The sequence below is a fragment of the Tachypleus tridentatus genome, chromosome 1, assembly GCF_004210375.1.
Source record: "Tachypleus tridentatus isolate NWPU-2018 chromosome 1, ASM421037v1, whole genome shotgun sequence".
Taxonomy (NCBI): domain Eukaryota; kingdom Metazoa; phylum Arthropoda; class Merostomata; order Xiphosura; family Limulidae; genus Tachypleus; species Tachypleus tridentatus.
In genome coordinates this window covers 89,968,797-89,993,787 of record NC_134825.1, presented here as the reverse complement: position 1 = coordinate 89,993,787, position 24,991 = coordinate 89,968,797, and the positions used below count along the sequence as shown (strand labels likewise).

At 33.8% G+C, this 24,991-nt stretch overlaps 1 long non-coding RNA gene across 2 annotated transcripts in view; it reads right to left on the bottom strand.

The window, feature by feature from the left end:
- LOC143255310 (uncharacterized) overlaps positions 1-24,991 on the bottom strand; it is a 153,362-nt gene that overhangs the window by 67,894 nt on the left and 60,477 nt on the right. The window contains exons 1-2 of one of the 2 annotated variants that reach the window (XR_013030543.1): positions 20,449-20,580; positions 6,852-6,920 (exon numbers count right to left, since the gene is read on the bottom strand). The exons of the other annotated variant lie outside the window; for it this stretch is intronic. This is a non-coding gene — a long non-coding RNA (uncharacterized LOC143255310). Of the gene's footprint in view, positions 1-6,851; positions 6,921-20,448; positions 20,581-24,991 lie in introns of those variants that run through there. 2 annotated transcript variants of the gene reach the window in all.

Here is a 24,991-nt window from a genome sequence, read left to right as displayed (position 1 = left end):
CATAGAAAGGAGCAGACAGTTAATTCTGTAGATGAGTATTGAATACCATTTTGTATTAGTTAAAATTAAACTAAAATTCACACTTTTTTAAATTTTGACACTAAACTTTGAATGTGTCGAAATTAGTACTGGAGCCTTTGTGTCAGAGTTCCAAAAAAGTGTGGATTTTAGTTTAATTTTACTTAATACTGGTTTTAATAGTTGGCATTAACGCTTTAGAAAAAACTTTGGGTATTTAGTTGTGTCAATATACTCACTTTTTTCTTACATTTCTTGCATTATTCTTGCCTGTAAGAATAGTACTTCAATTTCTTGAATGCTGTGTTAGTGATCGCTTAAGTTTTAGCTGGTACATCCGTATAAGTAACATTGTTTTAAACTGGTTGAACCGTTAACATGTTAGAAGCACTGGAGAAAACAAAGTAAAAAGTGGCAGCAGCTCATTTTGATGTACTGAGATTTGAGGAGCGAAAGTTGTAGACGCGCTATCAGAAAATGGTCGATGCACTGGACATTGTGTACCGATTCGTGAAAGGTCAAATAAGTTACGTTATGAGCGTTAACTACACAAATTGTTAAAAATCTATGAACGTTAGAACAACATTAAGGATGATTATTTGTAATGAAATAATAAAGAACAAACTTCATCAAGCTATTCTTTATTTCTCGGGAAGTATAAAATAAAGTTATATGCTTTTCAAAAGTTCCTTTTAAACAATGTAGTAAAAGGTATGATATCCGACAATTATATTAAAGATATCGAACTTTTGCTTCGTTTGTAGAGATTAAACGAATATTTATGTGTTAAACAATGTTAGAGGAATACGTATGTGAGGTAACCATAGCGTCTCACTGTCTTCGCCCCTGAGCAACTCTAGCAAAACTATTCACATGTTGAATGATCAACTGATGCTATGCCATAGCAGATACACAAGGAGTAGTTTTTTGATATCACATTCTGCGGCTGGAGTTTAATACGTAGTAGATTGATGTTGTGTTTATGATTAAATAGCACATAACTATCTGTGTCTAAAAGGTGTTTTGAATTTACTGCTTTGCTTATTTTAGTTGATAATTCCGATAAAGGTAGTTGTCACAAATTAAAAGAAATCAGGCAATGCAGTCTATCCATACACACACGCTGTGAGACCGGTTTCTCATGATCAGTTTTGTTTCGCAACTAATTTTAATCGGCTGGAAGTGACAGCATTTAAATACGCAAAATATTCCTTAGGTTCCTTTTATTTGTTGATGACTGGAACACATTCGACAATGTGCAGAATAATACTTACATAGTCTCTTGCGTAAGCTATTCGCGGTTTAGACCTATGCGGGTGACATTAATAACGGATGAAGAGGTACAACTCCCTGATGTAGATACACTAAATGTAGCTTACTTTCTAACATGTCTCGAGATTTGAACAAACATGTTTTCGCCCTTGAAGAGGAACCACAAGCACACAAACTAACATCTTTATGTACAAAACATATACTATAAATATCAATTGTGCTCCACAGCAGGCCATTGTAAATCAGGTAATGTATCCTTCTCTATACCAACTGTGTTAAAGCTCAATAGTAGGAAATATCATCAACCACGTAACACGTACAACATGATTTTTACTGTGATTTATGAAGATATCATGTTCAGGAGCATTTCCACACACTTTTGTTGTTCTACGGTTCAGTGATCAATTTTAAACCGTTAATGACAGCCATCTTTTTAACACAGGTGATCTGAAAAACAGGTATGCCATATTCTGAACAAGTTACGAGGGACCACTGAAAAAATAGAGTAGTTATATAGTCTTTTTTGTTCCTTTTGTTGAATTTAATAAATGTAATAGAAACTTTAAAACATTAAAGACAAGTTCTTAATTACTAACACTTTGTCGCCAGTTTTCTGTTGGCAAAATAACATACGATGAATATCAGTGGTAAAAAAACAAATAAAATCCACGTACGTGAAGTTCCACAGCAGATATTTATATGCTGTAAATAAAGTAAAAATTAACAAATACAAAAAACGTTCTATATATTACACGTGATTAGTACGGCATGTTTCTCGCAATTCTTAAACTATTAGAACAAATGATAAATATACTTATACCTAATATCTACGATGTTGTTAAATAAATATTTCCTTTCTGCTCCTGCTAGTTGACGATTGCGTGCAAACTGCTGATGTTGATATAGATAACGTAAGAATATCTATGTGTTTTTGAGTGTTATCATGTAATACATTTTTAAGGCAGTCTCACTTGCTAAACTATTAATAAGTCAGTTCGTTGAAAGTGATACCAAGTTTACAACCGAATTGTTGTGTTCTGTTATTTAAATCTCTCTTGTTAAAACAGTTTATTATTGAAATTTAACTTGCCGAAACATCGTGTTTCATTATGTAAGTTTACTTTTCAAAACGTTAAATTTGGTGTTGGTAATTTCACTTGCTGAACCAGTGTGTGTGATAATGATCAGTTATCTTACTAAAATGGTATACTGATATTATGCCTAACTAATTTCCCGAAACGTTTTTTTCATAATACGTTTGCTCACCGAAACGATGAGTTTGATGACGAAAAGTTTATTTATCGAAACTTTAAATCCGATTATGGCAATCTTTTTTAATGAAACGGTGTGTGTAATAACGAGAACATATAGTACCAGAATACAGTGTTTAGGATTTTACCTTTAATTCTGAGCTAGTAATTTATTGCTTAATACTTTAAAATATAAAATGTTTGTGAAGATGAATATTAAATTAAAAGCTAAATCAATAAAACATAAAACACGGTATATTTAAAGAGATATGTTAAACAATAAACACACAGAGTGCCTTCTGGAGCAAACTAATTATACGAAGCATACGAACCTAAAACCAAGATCTATTTCTATCAACCGTAACGAAAGTTTCGAAAGGACGTGTTCTGGATTCCTATATTTCATTTCAACATTGGCATAATCAGGAATGCTCTTTCCAGTTCTATTTTTTAACCTACATTTGGTCTTATGTCTCATGATCTTCGTACTGATTAACAACTGCCCCAAGCCCTTCTACTTTTAAGCCGATTTGTTAGGGTCACTGATCTTTAAGGAATTTATGGTAATAATACAGAAGAGACCTATTCATGTATACGTCTGCCTTAATAAATATACATGTCTGTGTCATCACTAATTACTGCATTTGGAAATGTAAATTGTATAACTTATTCTCCTGAGCATTTTTTAGTATTCACTTGTCTTCTTGAGGTAACACTTCCATTCTAATTTTGGTTCTTAATTTGTCCTTTCTTTTTGTAGCTTTTTGTTACAACTTTAACACAAAAATACTTATTAGAAAACCATTTCAAGTGAAATTTTCTCTGTATAAACTGCCAAATAAATAAATATTATGGTGCACTAATGCAGTCCAGGCAAACAACTAAGATGATACAATTTTGTGACATAAAACAAACAAAATGTGATAATGTTTTCTCAGGTTAAACAAACAAATGAAATTATAAATTTACAGAGTTCAGCAAATAACTAAGGTATTATGTGTTTTTAAGGTCAAACAAATAATAAAAGTAGCATATGTTCGTATGGTTAAAAAACATCTAAACTAACACGATTTTTTCAGGTCCAACAAATGACTAATGCAATATGTACTGTATTTGTTAGGTTTCGACATACAACCTCAAACATCTGCTTATAAATAACGTAGATATATATAATGCTCATAGGAAACATGCATAGACACGATCAACTATAACCTAAAATTGTTCTTAAAACGCGTGTAGACATGATCATAAAAAGATTGGTCAGTTTGTTCACAAGAAATGTGTTTAAAAACCGTCTGAATATGTTATACAAGATACATGTATAGAGAAGATTAACAATATGTTTGTATCGGAGCAAAGTAATATTGGGCTACGTACTGTGTTTACTGTCGGGTATTAAACCCCAGGTTACCAGGAACAACTATAAAAATGTCACTAGAAATGTTCAAAAACCTGGAAAATAAACAACAAGAAATATGTCTAAATCAACAAGAACCTGAAGAACTTGGTCACTAGAAGTTATCATCATCAAAATGTTCATAAGAAACATGGATAAAAAGATAAAAAAATGAACAAGTTGTTTGTGAGATACATCATTATAAATGATAAAGATATTTTAAGACTTTTCTTACAAAATTCCCGTCACACCAAATATGCTCGCCCTTTCACCCTTGCGGACGTTTTAACTACGATCAATCCCACTATTCGTTGGTAAAAGGTAGCCCAACAGTTGGCGGTGGGTGGTGATGACTAGCTGCTTTCCCTTTAGTCTCACACTGCTAAATTAGGGTGACTACAGCAGATAGTTCGTGTGCAGCTTTGCATGGAATTGAAACCAACCTAAGACAAAGGTTTATGCAGATAGTGACTTTACAGTTTATTTTTGAAGAGACTGGATTTTTTTTTTTAACCTGGAATGATTATATTATTATTAGTACTAATTTCAGGAATTATCTTGAGCGTTTCGTAAACCCCAAGAGATTTTATTTCAATCTCTTCTACAGAGTAGTCTTTACCAGCCACAACTTTGACTTCAATTTGCACTTGTATTTCTATTCTGAGCTTTATGGGTGCATTCATCACACTACTCAGGTGATTGGTTGTACTTTGTGGGAGGTAATACAGTGTATCGTTTTTATAATTATCACTAGCAACAGTAATACTTCAATTATAATTAAATCAAGAGGTCTTCAGCTTGTCTGGTTTAATATCGCAAATTAATTAGTACATTTCATTAAACCTAACTGGACGTTTAGGGCGTAAATTTAGTAGTTGATTGTTATTCCAAAATTAGTTTAAGATATGACGATAATTCATTTCATTACCTCAAACAAACTTATTCATATTTTCATATCTACAAAAAAATCCTAGCTAGTACTTAATTGTAATTATATAATTTCATTTCTTAAATTTAACGATAAAGCAAGGAGTAAATATTCGTTATTTTAGTAACATTAATAGAAAATTTATTTAAAAACAAATTCTACTTTTGCCAATCAGTATTCATTTTATGCTCTAATTCTTCAATATTAGTTGAAGAAAATCGCAATTAATATTTAGGTTATAGAAATCATCTATACATACGATAAATAATATTGATACAGCTATAGAACACCATTCTTTGTTATTATTACATTATCATTAAAATTATTATTTATTTTTACTATCTGTATTCTTTTCAATTTTATTTGTTTGTTGTTAAGCGCAAAGCTACAGAATTGCCTGTCTGTGCTCTTCACACTACGGGTATCGAAAGCTGATTTTTAGCGTCATAAGTCCTCTGACCAATCACTGATCCATCCGGGGATATCTTGTTAAAACCATTTTAATGTAATACTTCTTATCCTAAAATTTTCATTTAATCTGAAGATTTTTGATGTGACATCGTATCGAATACATTCTCCCAAATCCAAAAAAGACAGTGTTTTTGTCATTATCTAAGAACTTATGAATACCATTGGGAAGTGTAAGAGATCGCCTTCAGTGTTTAGTCCTTCTCGAAATCTATATTGATTTTTAGAGAAAACTTGTTCTTTACTTAAACATTTAGTTAACTTGCGCTCAAATATATTTTATAAAATTTAATTAAATAATGATAAAACAATTGATCTATAATTCACATAGTTATTCCTATTTCTCTCTCTTTTTGTATATTGTAGTTACTATGGCGTTTTTAGCTTCTCTGGTAAAGTGAATATATTGGAATGTCTAATTGGTTGGATGATAACCAATCATAATGTGACTTATCAGCATAAAACTGTACACTGGTGCACTTAATTTTTTCATAAAACAAAAAGTAAGCAGTCCTCTAATGTCTGCATTTCATACCCGTTTTATTCACCATTTCGATACTTAGTTCAATACTTTATATATATATATATATATTCATATATGTGTGTACGTGCGTTTTCTTATAGCAAAGACACATCAGGCCATCTGCTGTGTTCAACGAGGGGAATAAAACCCCTGATTTTAGTGTTGTAAATCCGAAGACTTTGCACTGTGAAGTATATAAAACATTCTCAAATATTTATTGTGATTTCTTATTTCACTAAGATTTTTGTTTGGGGGATAGTTCCAACTTTCAGTAACATACACTCTAAACCACAAAATAAATAGCTTCTAAAATTATAAATAAATTTAAATATTTATAACTTAATAAAGGTAGCAACGCTGGAAATAAGATGAAGAAAACAATCTGTAAAACTCATAAAAGTAAAAACAGGTATATGTGATTTAAGAAATGGTTTACCAGTAAAATCAAGATAAACTTACCAAAGCAATATAATCACCTTACCTTTCACGTTTTATTCGCTAGTAACAAAGAAATTAATGCTAGTTGCTTCCTTTCTTACTAGTATTTGGCGTTTATCGAGCTAATCGATAATTTTGCACAACAAAACTACAAATACCAGTGCTAAGGATGGAAGTCCTTATCTAAAATAATTATTGCATTAAGTTATAACTTAAGAATATGGGCAAGAATATGGAACGACAACTGAAACAAATAGTTACTGTATAGGAGGAAATCAAAGATAAGGTATGAAAACTAGGATTATGAGCTACTGATGAGAAATGCAATAGGTTGCATAATAATGACTAGTGATATAATTACAGGATTTAGAGTGAGGAAATAAGTACATTGAAAAATCTTCAACATGCGTTCGTGAAAGTGTAGATCTTGACTAACAATCAAAAAGGCATTATAAAGAAAACAAGAAATTCATATAGATCTTTTTGTGGAGAATAATGTTGAGTAACATAGCTATAAAAGCTAGTCAAGCACACGAGTAAACGTTTCTGGGAACCCACCTCATCTTTTTCAGCTGGGATAATTTTTAACTCCAATTTTACACAAGGTAGAACGAAAGTCGCAGACACCTGCAATAACACAGGCAAAACATCACACAACTTTCTTATGGAAATATAAACTAAATATTGTGATGAAAAAAAGAAAAAATATTATATTAAAGAGATAGAGAGCAGAAGTAAAACAAATTCAATTGCATGAAAAAACAACTGCATTTGGAGAGGTCAGTGGAATTTCCTGGACTATAGGAGAAACTTACACCTGTCTGGATTTTGTATACCTGGATCCTGGGTAAGTTTGTCAGCACATTCATTACCAATATTGTTCAGTGAGGTCAGTAATCCAAACGTTTAGCTATGTTTTTAAACAATGATATCCTAAGACAAGGTGAAGAAGTTGAATGCTACTAAGAGAATCAGAGAAAATGACAACTGACCAGTAATGAGAAACCTCTAAAGCAGTCCTTGGAGATACCAATAAAAACAATCAATTATGTTCCAAATATGCCTGAATGGCGCGGTTGTTGAAGGAAGAGTGGTGTAATGTAAAAGGCATAGACAGTCTTAAAACAAATCATTAGAGTAAATAATGTTATCAGACTAGAAATCAGATTTTAAGCGTCTCACCATAAGGTACCCATCATAAGAATACTGATATAGAAATAATTAAATTAGTGGTTTCTTATACCAAGGAGAAGGGAAAAGAACGACAGATAATGGTACAATAATAAAACTAATCCAGATGTAAAGAGGAGAGTGGGACATGTTGTCTTAAGAGGCTGGGGCTTTGCTTTCGGATAACAAATTCAAAAATGTTTTATCTTTTATAAACTAGAAAATAGCCGATAGATAACCCTTGGACAATAAGTATACATAATAGTTTATTGTCAACTTCAGTGGTGTTCCACAAGCCACCGCCAACAAAAAAATTTAAGGGCACATTTGAGGCTCCTAAACAAATACAGAAAGCACTAAACTGAGTTTAGCCGATCATATGACTTAAGGTTAAACAGTTTGAAAAAATATTCCCATAGTGTAAGTTTGTAAGGGTAAGTCAACCTTTACTTCATGTTGTGCTTTCGACAGCACAAAGAATATGCGATTATTGATAACGGATAACAACTAGAACCAAATGTGTGAAAACTCATTGGATTTATTATTCAAAGTAATCGAAGGATTGCGAAAGTTATCAACCTGTTAAAATTCCAATAGATGGATAATAATTTACACGCAGTAAAACTGTAATAATGATTTGTAGCAAAGAATATATTTGCATGTTAATGGCAGAAAACGAAAACCTTCAATTGGTTATCACCCAGTCCAACTCCCAGTGACACAGTGATATGTTTGCTGATTTATACTAATAAAAACAGGGTTTCCATACCCGTTGTGGGCGGAGCACAGATAGCCAGCCTTTTATATACCTTTGTGCATAAGAACAACCAAATCACTCAGTTCCCTGTGGCACAAAATTAATTACAAATATACTGTTCTTTACACACGTGCTAAACCAATTAACTACCTTAATGTGACCTATCAAGTGAAACCAAGCACTAACAGACTAACCAATACAGTTATTATAATTTTAATCTGGTCTAGCCTAAACACACTCAAGCTAAACAGGAATAAATATAACACTCAAACTTGGCAACTAATCACACAAATATAGCAATCTATTCTAAACACTTAATATACTATTATAAATAACACAAAATTATAAAGAAACGAAATTGTATGAAGTTACAAATGATACTATTTTCAAAAAACGAAAATACAAAAGAAGGAACAAAATACATAAAGTAATGAAACTAATAAGGATTACATAATATTACCCTACTGGAATACAAAATAAATAACAGAAGTCCAATGTTTGTTTGTTTTGAATTTCGCGCAAAGCTACACAAAGGCTATCTGCATTAGCTGTCCCTAATTTAGCAGTGTAAGACTAGAGGGAGGGCAGCTAGTAATTACAATCCATCGCCAATTATTGGGTTACTTTTTCACCAACGAATAGTGGGATTGATCGTTACGTTATAACGCCCCCATGGTTGAAAGGGCGAGAATGTTTGGTGTGACGGGAATTCAAAACCGTGAGCTTCAGTATACGAATCTAATCCTAACCACGTGGCCATGTTTGGTCTAAGAAAAGGAAAAAGTGGAAAGCTGAACTGAAAGAGCCCCCCGCTAGTACAGCGGGATGTCTACGGATTTACAACGCTAAAGTCAGGGGTTCGATTCCCCTCGGTGGGATCAGCAGATAGCCCGATGTGGCTTTGCTGAAAAGAAACACACACACTGAACTGAAAGAAGGGGAGACACAATCGACCAAAGAATGGACAACACTCTCGTAAATTTCAAGTGGAGGGGAAAGTTCTTATTGTCTACGTATTATTAAATATGGTATAAAGAGAATTAGGTAAAAGTGATGAGGTTTGGAAGTATGAAGTAAGTAACAAAATCATTGTCTTGTGCAATGGTCTAGTGTAGAACTTTTCGAAGTTCATCTAATGTTAATGGATCACCTATATGGTTAGAAAATCCTTTTCCTGTTCCTCCTAAGTGTCATCAGAACATGATTGGGTTCCAAAGCAGGTTTTATTCATATGTGTGTAGTAAAATAAGCATACACAACATTTTTATGATGGAGAAATAGTATCTTTCGTTTGGGATATTTTTCATATTATGAAACAATCAGATCGGCGAAAGAATGCCTTTATTAAAAGAAGTACAACTAGCTTATTTGCACAGTGTTATGGAATGTCTTACTTTAGTACGGGAGATTCCATCAGCTTGTAAATAAATTGAAAGAAAATTTTGGACAAATATTAAAAGTCTCAACGACAAATAGTTGTTGTTTTGAATTAAGCACGTAGCTACACAATGGGCTATCTGTGCTCTGCCCACCACGGGTATCGAAACCCGGTTTTTAGTGTTGTAAGTCTGCAGACATAGTGCTGAGCCACTGGGAGAGACAAATAGTTACATATTTCATTATGTAATTCATAAATAAATATTTTAATGAACTGAATATGATGAGAGAAACGTTTCACAGCCTTAATTAACATTTCAGCAAAAGTACTTATCGGAAAAGTGTTAGGAACGATACTTTGAAGTAAATAGCCAATGACGGGATAAAAATAAACCTTTAAATTATTTTATGATTCTAAACAGGACAGGAAACAGAGCTACAAGAACTGAGATGAAGATATTGCGATGACTTTAAGTGCACAACAGGAATAACAATATAGAATAGCACTGAAAACTTCCCTGTGTGAAGATCCGTTCAAGTGAGCATTTCGTTGTTATAAATAATATCCACTTCATTAAAAAAATTGATCAAGTACTGAACCACAGGAATTCATGCAAGAGAGCTCCAGAAAGTACTGTCTTCATCAACTTCTTTACAAAAATTCATAACAAATAAGGTCATTATCATGAAGATGGAATATAATTATTCTTTGCACTGTCAAACTGATAAATGCATATTGTATTAAATATATACATACGTAATTTGTATAACAAGACAGGTCCTATGGACATTATGAACGATTTGTTAGAACAGCTAACAATTTTACCAAGCAACTTTTCAAAGATCTATAATTCAGCTTTTCACCTCTTAGAAAAAAAACCTTACCAAAACATAACATAAAATTATTATAAATATTATAAACAGCAATACCTCCTGAATGTTCTCTTAGGGCAAAAGAGTTATCCTAGCAAAATACGAACACAAATCCTACCATCAAATTTAACAAGCTAGAAATAAAACTCATCTAAAAATATGACATGTCACCAGTGTTCTAACTGTATATTTGATATACTGTTTTGCCCAAGTAATACAGTGACGACAATGAATTCTACCTAATATTGGTTTGAAGATAGCTATTTTTGGAAAATAGCTTTGTTTAATCAGCCTTCTACTCAAATTTCTTCTGAACAAACTAGAATGAATGTATTTTTGACATTCCTGTCATAAAATGTGTCAAGAGCTCTTTCGACCTTAACATGTTCACTTGGCCGAAACACATTCTTCTCAGGCAATAGTTTTTCAGCGTTTACCAGTAGACTTTCCTGGAACAATGTTTCATAGAGTTTCAGGATTCTGGATACAGTACACTGGGGGTTACCTAATATTCTGACAATGTTCGTTTGTTTCATACTAAGTCTGGACAATTAAACAATTTGACGTCCTATAACTTCTGGCACGGAAAGAAAATACTGTCTGAACAAAGCTTTGATCAGACCAGAAAATCAATTCGTACATGTTTATGTGATCATACTCTACCTTCTCTGCAAATACTCTGGTATTTACTCAGTACTGGTCCATCTATGTAGACAACAACATCAACATTTGTTTGTTTGTTTTGAATTTCGTGCAAAGCTACTCGAGGGCTATCTGCGCTAATCGTCCCTAATTTAGTAGTGTAAGACTAGAGGGAAGGCAGCTAATCATCACCACCAACTCTTGGGCTACTCTTTTTACCAACGAACAGTGGAATTGACCGTCACATTATAACGCTCCCACGGCTGAAAGGGCATGATTCGAACCCGCGACCCTCAGATTACGAGTCGAACACCCAACCCACCTGGCCATGCCGGGCCAACATCAACATAGAACAGTATAGAAAATTGTATGATGGTTAATAAATAGAATAATGGAGCAATTAACACTGCTAGATTTTCATGAGGAAAATCGGTACAGGGATTATAAATGTGGAATGTTTATATCTCAATCTAAACATAATACCCATAAATTATAAAGGGAAAGCATTAATAATGGAAATTAGCAGATAACACACATCATGTCTGAAAAACACGATCAGATCACCTCGACCCTGATTAAGTATCTTTGGTGTAATTAATATACTGTAACAAGTTAGATTATCAACGATGATAGAGTTGAGGTAAGACTCATATATATACAAAAAACAGGGGATTATTATTGAATGATAAATGATTTTGATCAGAATCATTTGCCCAAGGATTATAAGAATTCCATTGTGAAATATGTACAGTCATTAAGAAACTGGGGAAGAAAATATGCATCTCCTGGTGGCATATGATGAAAATAAAGGTATTTAAAAGCATCACAAGGAATAATTTCAATTTCTTAAGAATGTTTGGAATTCTGAATACACCCATTAATTGCTTCTGTAAAATATAAATTTAAATAATCCTATCATTTAGTGTAGTACAAAATGGATAAAATGATAGACTGTGTAGAAAATCTTGTGCATTTGAAGAGGTTCTTGAGATTGGGTAATTTGCCGTTAAAAGTGTTTTGAGTTCTCCTATTACAATATTATTCAGTGCTTTAAAACTTTCACTTCTTTCTGTCTAGGGCACTGTACAAATTCAACTTAAATCATTCTATATTTGGCACAGTGTGGTTTACTCTTTAAATATTTCTAGCTTTTAACTTTTCTATTAGCTAAGAAGGGCTGACAGCTACATCACTCAAGTTAAAATAGTAGAACTGACCGAATTTTATAATCCCTCTATGGCTGATAGGAGGAGCATGTTTTGTTCGAGTGTCCAAGCCACCAGGTCCTGTCAGTCTATTTTAGAAGACAAATCACTTTAAAACAGAACAAGTCATTATTACAGTTGTAAGTCAACCAAATCTATTTGTCATTTAATTGACAATATAATTCTGTTTTTACGTTGAAGAAAGTCAGATAAATATAATACTGTTATTACGTTGAAGAAAGTCAGGTAAATATAATTCTATTAACACGTTGAAGAAAGTCACCTACCGCTTCATCTATGCCTAGCTACAATGAATGTCCTTTTTCCATAATTAATCTGACGAGAAAGTGACAATATCCTACCTACATTGAGAATTTAATTATAGATTTTTTCGTAAGGAAAAACGAAACAAATATATAGTATTTGTGCTTTCTTGGATTTTAATAACTTCATCATAAAATTATACATTTTCAGTTGGAAAATCTCTTATGCAGAATAATATTTGGCTCATTGATATTGTTACATACAAAACAAAAACAAACGTGACTATGCCAAGTACGAAGTTTGATTTACGGAATGTATTGAACACATATCGTATAGTTGGCCCGCCATGGCCAGGTGGTTAAGGCACTCGAGTCGTAAGCTGATGGTCACTGGATCGAATCCCTGTCACACTAAACATGCTCGCCCTTTCAGCCGTGGAGGCGCTATAATATGACGCTCAATCACACTATTCGTTGGTAAAAGAGTAGCCCACGAGTTGGCGGTTTGTGGTGATAACTAGTTGCCTTCCTTCTAGTCTTACATTGCTAAATTAGGGACGGCTAGCGAAGATAGCTCTAGTGTAGCTTTACACGAAATTGCAAAATAAACACGTATAGTTCACGGGTCAGAACCACAGTCAAATGAAAATGATGACATATTTGCACAGTTTCCTTAATTTCTTATAATAAAAAAAAATTGAATGACCCTCAATCCTAAAATCATTCTATCCCCCGAGTCTTTATTAATACGTTAACATTCTTAAACGCACGTTTGTACATACTTCGTTTGTTAGATGCCTTGGAATAACATGTTTTGACATTTTTTGCTCTGTACCTGGGGACGACTTACAACACTAGAAATCTGGTGTGATACCCGTGGTGGGTAGAGTACTGATAACCCATTGTATACTTTGCCTTTAACTTTAAATATACATACGTTGGAGCAAGATATGCTTCACTGTATTTCTGGTTTTATACCTTAGAGTAAAATAACTTTTTATATATTTTTGGTTTATTACCTTGGAGAAAAGATACGCACTCGTACATTAACAAATAGCATGATATAGATGCTATACATTTGATATAAATATCTCTCTTTCTATTCAGAAATATCCCATATTATCATGCAAAGCCAGTATTAACTAAACTGCCATGTACCCTGCTCTGACAGCGTGAAGTCTACGGACTTACAACACTAAGATCAGAGGTTCGATTCCTCTCACTAGACACAGCAAATAGTTAGACGTGGCTTTGCTATAAGAAAAAAAGCACACAAACTACCATATACGTGATTTTTATGCTATTTAAGGGCAGGAGAGACATAATGGCTAGGGTAATGGGTTGTGGACAGAACACTTAAAGTTTTAGCTTCTGTATACTTTTACTATATTGTGAATAACAATTTCCGTTTTGCAGTCTCAGGAAATTATTTTACTGTAGTACAATGAATAGCGGGTTCTGGTTAGATATTTAACGTTCTGTGACTTGAAGGCATAATACTGATATTTGAAAATATTAGCCTTTAAATATTACTAAAATAATAATATGATATTTTAAAATAAGATGCAAGAACATAGTAAATCACAAATAACCCAGCTACCCTTGTACATTAAGCCAAGTTTTCCGTTTTATTTGTGAAAATTGTGACTGCATGATTAAACATTCTGGTCCAAAATGTCTGAGATTGACAAAACACCAAGAATTATCGATTGGATATTTGTTTTAAAGTAATCAATGTTATTTTTATTTCTATTAGTGATTATAAATTTCTTAGAAAGTACGCAATTTCCTAATTTATAATTTCTTTTAAGGCCATAAATTAATGTTTTTATTTACATATCAAATATTTTCTGATGAATTTAACATTTTTATCCTTTTTTTTTTTTTTTATACATTTACTGGACAAGAAGATGAGTCCTTCTTAGCCTTTAAGATGAAGAGTTGAATTGTTTGACATTTTGATCAAAGCTTTATATTATCAGGGAAATATCAGACAACAAATGTTTGTCTTGTCTTTGACCCAGGAAATGAGATTAGAGAAAAATAAAACTATTTCTGCAGACTTAGAAAGTGAAAAATCTTGGAATGTTTTGCTATAAATAACTATTTGTGATGTAGCACGCCACTAAATATCTTGGTGCGCTAATTCTTTGATACCATGTGTTTTGGTTCATAACTTTCCTTTCAGATTTCTTTACCAATGCACATATATTATCTTCCCCAGGAGTTGATAATATGAATTAGTTCCGCAAGCTAATAAAAAACAAAAGTAAGACGTAGCTGAAAACTCGCTCAAGAGATGACGCCACATACAAAGTCTTTGATACGTTTTCCTTTTTGTTTTTTTGAAAATCAAATCTGTTTGTGACTTATATATTCATCTTTTTTATGAATAGATGGTGCCACGACATAGACATAATAGATTTCTAAATCCTTTATATTTGTAAAAATTGAATACACTCATAAACAATTTTATTTTATTTGATATCGATTTATTTGTACAAGAAGACAGAATAATATCAATAGGATGACTAATTTTATTTGAATCACCTTAGTGTGTTGTTATCGATTTATGCGTCAGTAATAGATTGTTTTGTTTTTCTTATAGCAAAGCCACATCGGGCTATCTGCTCAGCCCACCGAGGGGAATCGAACCCCTGATTTTAGCGTTGGTCAGTAATAGAAGGCAAAATATGTGAAATAAAACAGTAATAACTGATGTAGTTGATTTTAATAAAAAAATGTTTATTCTATACCATGAAATCATACAAAGTTCTTTCGTATTCTTTATGTCATTATTGTTCATACAGAAGAACGCTGGTAAACTTAAGCTATAATCTTCTAAAACTAGATGAACTTGTGTGTGTGTGTGTGTGTGTGTGTTCATAGGGCTGTCTGCTAGGTCCATCGGATCTTTTGTGAAACGTTTAAAAATTTTAAGATAAATAAAATGTTTTGTCATTTTTTCACAAACTAGAACTTTGAAAATGCTTTCAAATCAGTATATCCTGTTTTCAGCTAATGTAGCAAGTTCATTAGTGCCACATAAAACACAGTTCATTTCTTGTTTCAAGAAATACCAATTAATTACAAACAAGTAAATTATTCGATTAACAATATAATACAAAACCATAACTGTAAATAAGGCTAAAATCTGTGTTAACCTATTTATATATAAAACAAAGAACAACATATGTTACGTAACAATCATACAACGAATTTCAGGCTTGAACAGATCATATTCATACATACGAGGTCTGTTCAAAAAATACGCGGACTGTTTGAATTGCGTGGCTCCAGTTGGTTCCAGGGGAATCCGCTTGGTGTTGCTAGGTTCGCACAGAGCAGCTGATTACGATGCCATTTCCCGATTGCAGATATCTTCATTTGCGTATTAGTTACGCAGTTTTAAGTGAAGTGCGATTTTTTCGTTTGGCGGATTTCAGAATGAATGAACTGAAGGAGCAACGATTTGCTATGAAATTTTGTGTTAAACTTGGAAAATCTGCGACTGAAACTTTTGCTATGCTTAACACGGCTTACGGTGATGTTGCTATGAATCGTACGGCATGTTTCAAGTGGCATGAACGTTTTAAGGATGGTCGACAGTCCATTGAAGATGATGAGCGTCCTGGACGTCCTTCCACGTCAACTGACGACCCACACGTCGACAAAATCAACACCTTGGTGCAGGCAAATCGACGTCTGACTGTCGGGGAGCTTGCTTGGATATCAGTTGGATCTTGTTACGAGATTTTGACCGCAAAATTGAAGATGCACCGCGTTGCTGCGAAATTCAGCCCTCAGAACTCGTGAGTTTTTGGCCAAACACTCGATCACTGTTCTTCCCCACCACCCCTACTCACCTGACCTTGCTCCTTGAGGTATTTTCTTGTTCCCCAAACTCAAAAGACCCTTGAAAGGAAGAAGATTTGAGACGATTCCCGAGATTAAGGCAAATGCGACGAAGGAGCTGGAGGACATTACAAAAGAAGCGTACCAGGACTGTTTCAACAAGTGGAAACACCGTTGGGATAAGTGTGTGCGTTGGGGAGGAGAGTACTTTGAAGGGGTCCCAGACCTGTATCTTCTAAATAAAGTACATTTTGTTTTATGACGTCAGTCCGCGTATTTTTTGAACAGCCCTCGTATGTCGATTTTTATTTATTACAAAGCTACTACGGTTATCGGCTGCCGTCCCTAATTTTGAGCTGCTGACCATATGAAAAGCAACTGATCGTCAGAGATAACCGCCATTCCTTGAGCTAATCTTTACCGGCAATCCCCCGTTGGTACAGCGTTAAGTCTACGGAGTTACAACGTTAAAATCAGGAGTTCGATTGCTTTTAGTGGACTCAGCAGATAGCCCGATGTGGCTTTACTATAAAAAAACACCTATACCTCTTTACTGACAAATAATTCGATTGACGACGGTCAAGCTATAACAATGGCTGAATGACAAATAGTTATGGTGCCAGATTATATATTAATAACAAACATGTATGACTCACTACTTAACTGTACTTCATGTTTCTGTGCAAAGAGAGATTGATATGTAATAATGTTTCAAAATCTGCTTTTCCTGCGGCCCAAGCTATCTTTTCTTTTCTTTTTTATATCTAGTTAATTTACATTTAAAGTTTGTAGGTAAAATACTTTCACTCACTTGAGATGATTAATTACGATATTGTTGTTTTGTAGTGTTAAGTAAAGGAACACACTTGTTGCAGTTTCTTTCATCTTAAAACTGTTTGACAGATGAGTAATAAAATATTCATTTGATACATTGTTTCTAAATTAACTAACGTACCTGTTGAATACTTCGGTAAAACAAAACTACCCCATAGGGTGACATAAGGAAAGTAGATACAAACGTCGGCTCCCGGAAGACTAAAAGTAGATGTTAGATATAGTGCCTAGTGGTTCACTAATTCGCAAGTTACAAGCGGACAAAGTTTTGTGAGGCCTGGCATGGCCAAGCGCGTAAGGCGTGCGACTCGTAATCCGAGGGTCGCGGGTTCGCGCCCGCGTCGCGCTAAACATGCTCGCCCTCCCAGCCGTGGGGGTGTATAATGTTACGGTCAATCCCACTATTCGTTAGTAAAAGAGTAGCCCAAGAGTTGGCGGTGGGTGGTGATGACTAGCTGCCTTCCCTCTAGTCTTACACTGCTAAATTAGGGACGGCTAGCACAGATAGCCCTCGAGTAGCTTTGTGCGAAATTCCAAAACAAACAAACAAACAAAGTTTTGTTAATTAATTATTTAGTCCAGACTACCGTGTTTCTCCGAAAATAAGACAGGGCTTATATTAATTTTCACTCCAAAATATGACACTAGGGCTAATTTTCGGGGGGGGGGTGTCTTATTTTGATATATTAAAAAAAATGAAGTTACAAAGTAAAACTATTAAACTAACCATTTAAAATAAACTATTATTAAACTATTAAACTAACTGATTAATACTTAAACAAACTAATTAATAAATTAATTTTTTTTATTTCTTTCCTCTTCCTGGCACTCTTAACTAGGGCTTATTTTAAGGGTAGGGCTTATATTAAAACTATCCCCAAAAATCACACTAGGTCTTATTTTGTGGGTAGGTCTTATTATCAGAGAAACACGATAGTATAGGAAGATTATGGATAGAAACGCCATCTATCCATCACAAATAACAATACCCAACAAAAACTGGGATTGGTAATTAAATGAATATTAGCAAAAGAGCCTTGTGCCTTTGGCAGAAATGACAGAACATAAAACAAAATCCTTTCTATAAATTAATTTTTCCATAAACTCATCACTAACACAAGTGTGTAAATACACAATTCGTAACGAAGACACACACCTTCTCACAAACACTTATCTTACGAGAGCACTTTCTGCGTGAAGACTAGCGTTGATTCAAAGTTTGTGAAACACGTTTTGTCTGACGAACAAGTCACGTTCGGAGAGGTGGATAGCTGTAGTCACGTATACACAATAGTCCATTTAATGGATCTAATTACAGGTGTGAATTGATTTATATGGTGATTTAATTACATGATCACCGATCTCTTAATAATGAAATTATATTTTACTGTATTTTTAATTGCGAAGAGTTTGAAGACTATAATAGCAGTCAATCATTTTACGTCATTTTGTCCACACGTTCAAAGTTGATATGTTTCATACACTTCCCATTGTCATCTTACCTTAATGTCTGTTGGAAATTAAGACTTATCAAGAGTCAGTCTACTGAAGGATTGGTTTGGTTTGTTTTGAATTTCGCCCAAAGCTACACGAGAGCTATCTGTTCAAGCCGTTCCTAATTTAGCAGTAAAAGAGGATAGGCAGCTATTTATCACCACCCACTGCTAACGTTTGAGCTACTCGTTTTACCAACGAATACTGGGAATGACCATCATTTTACAACGCCCCCATGACTGTAAGGGCGAGCATGTTTAGTGGGATGGAAATTCGAACCTGTAACCCTAACTGAAGGAATAAGAAGTTAACAGTCTATCTCGATAAAATATCGCAGTGATCAAATGTTAATTTGCTTGTTTGTAATCATGCATAAAGCTAAACAATTGGTCATGTGTGCTGTGCCCATCACGGGTACCGAAACTCGTTTCTAGCGTTATAAGTCCGAAGATATACCACTGTACCACTGGGAGTTTCTCACTTGTTAGACCTAGAATACCGATAGACCACACAGACTTTTAAAACATATCTTTTAATCTGTAAGTATGTCTACATTTTATTTGCGTCCTTAATGACATCTGAATCACGGAACAAATATATGTATATATATATATATATATATATAATTATCGCTATCAGTTAAGTAATCTAATCTTATATAGAAAACGAGTGACTTGAGCCCAGTTTTTTTGGTCTGTCTTCAGATTGCTTCTTTGCATTTTAAATGCAATCCTATAGAATGGGCTCTTTGCGCTCTCTTTACCGGAGGAAACTTAAGTAAAGATTTTAGCGTTGTAACTTAAAATTGAGCACTGCAACAAAGTATTACTTAATATGATTAAATACGTAGACACCACGTGCAGTAAACGGTATAAAACCAAACTAGCGGTTCGAGGGTTAAACAAAATCGTGTCACTCGATTGGTCATCGATAAACTCCAGGGCTTAATTCACGTGGTGCGCAGGTAATTCATCGAGATTCTTTTTTTCTTAACAACAAAAACAAACATACAAATAAACTCTTCCCAGAATATGCTGATAACGTCCTCTAACAGTCTGTTCATGCTTTGTGAATTTGCTATAGTCGAATAGCTACTTACACGATTAAATACTTTTATGTGTATGTTCACAAGGCACGGGAAAACGTATAATAGAGATCTACAGAACTGTGTGTTTCCGAGGGGACAGTACAAATATTGCATGATATACAGTATATATATTATTACAAATAATAATATTTAAAACTCATTTTAAGCACTTGAACAGATAGTTTTAAATTAGAAACAAAATAAGGTATTATATAAATACGAATGATACCGATTACATTCAGTCCTTTGCTCGATGAAAAATAGTTAGTATGTCACGAAAGACTATCTTTCTAGCTTTTTTGTGAACAGAATACAATTTGTGTATTTTTTTAAGAGTAGGATTTCAAGACCATAAATGGAGGAAGATGTCAAACTTACACCTGACCTTCCCAGATCCATATGGACCTAAAACCTGATGAATGATTGATCGGCGAAGGAGACTTCTGTTCACAGGGAGAACGGGAAGACTAAATACATCTATGTATGACTAACATTTGACCTTTGGTGGTATCACTGAGGGAAGAATTGGGACTCGTTTGGTTTAGATACGTTAGATGACAAACAAATTACAACCAAAGCATATTAAAATCTCCCCTACCTATCAGAAGACCTGGTCTTACGCCTCAGCCAGAGTTCCTGTTTTCGCAGTGAAGGTTACCGCGGTCAAGTTGGTTGTTTGGCGTTTATTGGCGCAAAGCAACTAGGCTATCTGCGTCTAGCGCAGTCAAAGTACTCAGCCGAGAAGGAGATTAATTATATTTAGTTAGGTTTACTGTCTGCAGAGATCTCCTCATACCTTTACATTTATATATACGTTTCATATTAAGCCCGTGTGCATAGACTTTACATAAAAGTCTTGGAAATCGATTTTAAACCTCAAACAGGTGAATGTCTTACAAATTTTCAGTATAACTTTAGATCTTATACATTTTACAGGTTGTCTTACGGTGTGAATATTTGATATTTATTATAAGTATTTCATACACACAACTGTGTTTAAAATGTCCAAATCGCAAACGCACATTAATACGCATGGCAACTGTGAAAACATTCTCGCTATCTAAAACAGCATTAAATAAAAATTCTGATGTGCAATGGCAGATAAAACTTTAATTTTCCAAACCTGTACATTTAATTTTAGTTGTCTTTGTCACTTTTGAACCGGCATGGCCAAACGTGTTAAGGTGTTTGACTCGTAATCCGAGGGGCGCGAGTTCAAATCCCGGTCGCACCAAACATGCTCGCCCTCCCAGCCGTGGGGGCGTTATAACGTGACAGTCAATCCCACTATTAGTTGGTAAAAAAGAGTAGTCCAAGAGTTGGCGGTGGATGGTGATGACTAGCTGCCTTCCCTCTCGTCTTACACTGCTAAATTAGGGACGGCTAGCGCAGATAGCCCTCGAGTAGCTTTGCGCGAAATTCAAAAAAACAAATAAACTTTGTGACTTTTACCAATTTTGTTCTTAAATGAATTAAATCTAGCAACAACATAAGTTTGAATAAAAACAATTTTCGCATTTGATCATTGAGTTCAGACGATTTCTTAAAACTCAAACAAAAGAATCACTAAGGAAATAATTAAGTCAGCGGTTCCCAAAGTGTGAATTGCGAAAAATTATCGCAATTAGGCCTAACTTTTTGTCTGGAATAAAAAAGCCTTGAAAATGGCTTTGTGAACGTGTTGTTATTATGTTTTAGTTTCTATACTGTTTTGGATACTGTCCGGAGTCAGGTAAACTTTTATGTCTCGGAATGTGGTTGTATGAAAAATCGCTTGGGATTTGGTAGATTAGATCATCTGCCGTCCTGTTTTATTGTCACTATTTTCTTCGCATTAAATGCAACTTTTTTTACCTGTAATTTATTATCACCGACAAATGTAATGAATCTTCTTAAGATACTGATTTCCTGATATTCAAAATATACATAGTCTTGTATGTTGTGCCATTAGGATAAGAAAGATAGGTGTTAGGTGAATGACACATTCACACGGTCATTTCCAAAATTTACATTATTTCTCTCCTTAGTTGTGTTTATTATTGTTAGAAGTTGGTAGTAGAGTTCAGGGTAAACTGTTTTATTTGGAATAGCCAGGTGTCGTGCTTGATTATTTTAAATCACCAACTTCTAAAAAGTTGTTCTTCTGCTCTTTCGCGTCATAGGACAGAGAAACACCTCTGAGAAGTTGGGGCCAACCCATCCCTCAGTATCCCATCTTCAGTACATTTACCTCCTGTAATCAAAGTCGAGGTTCCGACTGCCACGCCACCTCCAATAAATAGTTGGCACATTACCTGCCCAGCCCTCACGACAACACCTCCCTCTTTTGGAAGCCGACAGAAATTCTGTTATGTTGAGAAGTTTGAGTTATGTTGCAGAACGGGCATTTATGTCTGTCGTAAAACACTGAGAACTACATAACCTGACATTTCTACAGCTTCACTTAAAGATTTATGAAAAACTTCCTTTTTTTTATGAACTGAAAACTTTTATAATATGGAATAGATGCAGGAAGATATACTGTATGTAATTAGAGTGAAAAATTACACGTTCAACAAAACATGAATTTCTCGCGAAGAGATTCTTGCTATTGTGGAATGTTATTGGTGTTTATAAATATGTAATTTTATCTATAAAATGTTTTATTCACTTATTACTTAATTACAGGGAAAGGAAGCTAATGTGTTTATAAAGTATGTGTTTGCAGACTTTTAGTAACATAGATCTTGCAAAATTTAATATTTTTATATATCTGAAAGCTATGCAAATGATTAAAAAATAGTAGTTGTCGTAAAAACTGAATTACTCAATGACAAAAAGGAAGCTCATATATTTATACAGGATCTGCCTACAGAGTTTTAGTGACATATATCTTGCAGAATTTATTTATGTAAAAGTTATGAAGATCAAATTTTGTCTTTTGTACTGGCTACAGCACATAGTAAACTGCCAACTCATTAAATTTGATTTCTTTTCTATATTCACAATAATCTTGAGACGGGTAATCTGTTATAAAAGGGAAGGAGAAAAACGTTGGATATATATCTTCAGATTTTGGTCCTCTTTATTTGTTGGGTAATTGGTGTGTGGTAACTTGTAGAATAGCAGATCTGGATTCTATCTTTGTCTTTTTTTTTGAGGGGAAGGTATATTGCACTTTTAATTACACATGTTGGCTGGCGTGTCAGATAGCAGATGCTGATCCCCCTCTTATAGTGGAGGTATATTATCTACCGAAGTACATACGATTTATGGTTTTTGGTAACGCGCCAGGTAACATACACCGATCCCCTTCGTCTGTTGGTAGGAAAATAAATGTTGATTTAAATATTGAAACTAGTATTTGGTAACAGTAGATGTCGATTCACTTTTTCTATTGAAAGATATTAGATGCCAACGTATACATAGCATCTAGTTTGTCATAACGTGTCAGGTGACAGGTGTCTATTCTCTTCCTCTGTTGAAGAGATATTACATTTTGATGTTGATATACACATGGTATCTGTTTTATGGTAACATGTGAAAAAGCAAATGTCGATTCCTTTTGTCTTGGGAAGATATTAGATGTAAAAAATAAAAACATTGTATTTGTTATGCCATAATTTATCAGATAGCAGATGTATATCCCTTTCGTATGTTGGCAGGATATTAAATGTTGGCTTATACATGGAATATACAAACTGTAAGATAGTAGACGCTGATATTTTCTTGTTTTGTTAATTTTTTTTGCGTATTTAAGCACAAAGCTATGCAATAAGTTATCTGTGGTATGCTCACCACAAGTATAGAAACTCAAATTTATGGTTATAATCCTTCGGATTTGCCCCTGTGTTACTGGGAGCTGTTTCACTTACATGCTCTTACTTACACTTATTATGATCAAGTCTGCGAAATGAAAACGTTCCAGAACTTTTAAGCTTTGTTTCGTCAGTAACATCTTTGTTTCAAAACTTTACTATCAGTTTTAAAATCCTTAATCTTCGATACCCATTGTTTAACCCTTTGCTTAAGTACAAGCAAAGAAGTTTAACATTTGGTGAACTATGCCTTTTGAAACATTATGTTTATGCGCGAAATACCCTTATTATTATTATTCATTATATGAAGAAATAATGTGCTCATTTATCATTATTAAATTTTAAATTATTACTTTTATCGCTTACCCCAGTGGCACAACGGTATGTCTGTAAACTTCCAACCCCTAGAAACTAGGTTTCAATATTTATGGTGTGCCAAGCGTTTTGTACTTAAATTCACTTTTTTCCAAGTTGAAACTTGTAAAATAGTTTACTTGGCATTCGCAGAAATTATTTAAATTCAAATTACGAAAACATGTGAAAAACAAATTCATCGTTATGAACCTACGTATCAGAATACGAGGCTTAATCAGTTTGTGCTGACTGGTGTCTAGTGGTTTATGACATTATTTACTAAATCAATATTTGTTTTTAAAATCGTTGCAAAAATATGTGAAGATAAGCCAGTTATTGTCGATAACTGTTCTTATTCTTGCAGTATTTTAACAGATAAGTATCTCTATTCTTACAGATGACATTTTAAATATTTGTAACAAAAAATAATATATTTTGATCCAGGTATCTGTAGATCTTATGTACTTAATATCCTTATGAACTCGACGTAAACATCTGTAAACATACTTTAATCTTTGCCTTAGGATATCGTCACACACAGAAATCAGTGGCCATTCAAGAAAACTTGTGAAAACTGCTACTGAAAGTGAATTAAATCTGAGTAGGAAGTTTTTCTGGTTTGTAATTCACCTAGCAATAGAACACACTGTTTAAAAAAAGTCGAATTTGCTTGTTAGATATTTGAAAAGACATTTGTGGCGTTTCATGATATATGAATATTTATATTAACATTATTGTGGAAGTTATTGCTCAGGAGATTGTAATTATATGTGAATTTCTACCAGGGGAAAACATTTTTGACATTCTTTAATTATATTTTACCCATTAATATCTACAGTAAATAGTACGACTTACAAACTGCATTATTTGTACGACAAAACGACCCTGCTTATGTATAGATGTTTCTTTGCTCAGCTATTAAGATGCCGTCTTACACCTTTCTGACGCAATTGATTAAAGATTGTTCAATATGTTACAACGCTAAAATCA